Here is a 1,565-nt window from a genome sequence, read left to right as displayed (position 1 = left end):
GATCAAAAAAGGGACAATTGCCATGTTATTGGGGGGGGGAGGGCGTGGGGGAATGGTATTGTACTTATGTCCTACCATGTTACTTTTTCATAGGGTCAAACTCAGGGGTGACTTGGCAAGTTCAAACACGAGACGCTAACGCTGATGGATGTACGTTCGACCAATTTCAAGTAGCCAATGTGGCAAATCAAGGTAACACATATCAATAAAACCATTCAACTTTTGCCGAAAAGATGAAAAAAAAGACTTGAAGAGATGGAAAATACTTACAAGTTTTATGGTGGAAACGCAGGACCGTCATGTAGCACGTAGCAACCGTCAGCAATCGGGTACCTGCCAACGACGTCAAACACAGGTGAGTAGTATGAAGTGATTCTGTTGACAATGCAACATCAGAGGAATTATATGTGACATTGCTGCTTGTGTGTTGTATTCGCAAAAAGTGTAGTTTGTCGTGTATGATATGAATGCATTTGCCATGTGTAGTGAAATGCATTTGCCATGTGTGATCAACTGTGGTTGCCATGTGTGATCAACTGTAGTTGCCATGTGTGATCAACTGTGGTTGCCATGTCTGATGTACTGTGGTTGCCATCTCTGATGAACTACAATAGCCATGGATAATCAACTGCAATTGCCATGTATTATCAACTGCATTTGCCATGGACAATCAACTATGTTTGCCATGTACTATCACGTTTCTTCTTCTGCAAAAAAAAACAGCGAGTATATGTTGTTGCCATAATCAGTTTAGTGAGAATTCAGGTCTAAAACAGAAAATTGAATACTCAAAGCCAAATTAAAAAATAGGTGTGTGGGGGGTGACCTCATCACCAGCTTTTGACCGACCGGTCGCACGATTCTGTGGCGGTACCTCCATGAAGTCATCGTCATCGTCCTGATGGTCGCCGCGAGCCATTGTGCTACAGTAGCAACAAAAAACACGCATCAAATGGAGCAACATGTATTAAAAAGACAGACATGGAAACAACACATGTCTCTGCTTCTTAAATGATTCAGTTGTCGTCTGCAAGTGTCAAACTGCAATGCAGCTAGATTCATGTTGCCATCAATGGTGGCAGTTAACTAAAGGGTACTTCAAAAATAGGGGCAGACATATGCTAGATTCATGTTGCCATGTTAACAAAACACCTAGTTGTGGCAGATAAAAGGCACTCCATCTAACATGGCAACTGACACAGTTGTTTCAGAAATCAGTTGCCATCAGTGGTGGCAGTTGTTAAAATTGCCATGAAATTCACATGACTTTCATTCTCAAACACTCTGAAAATGTGCCTAAGATGCACCATTGACATGACAACTGACTCAGTTGATTCAAAAATCAGTTGCCATGAGTGGTGACAGTTGTTGAAATTTCCATGACAATCATTCTCAAACAATTTGAAATGCACATAAAACGGTATCCAACAAAAACCAAACAGTAACATTACTGTACCACTGACATGGCAACTGACACATTTGTTTCAGAAATTAATTGCCATCAGATGTGGTAGTTGATGAAACTCGCATGACTTTCATTCTCAAACACTCTGAAAATGTGCCTA

Source organism: Triticum urartu, chromosome 2, assembly GCF_003073215.2.
Source record: "Triticum urartu cultivar G1812 chromosome 2, Tu2.1, whole genome shotgun sequence".
Taxonomy (NCBI): domain Eukaryota; kingdom Viridiplantae; phylum Streptophyta; class Magnoliopsida; order Poales; family Poaceae; genus Triticum; species Triticum urartu.
Note: the sequence above shows the minus strand (reverse complement) of the source record.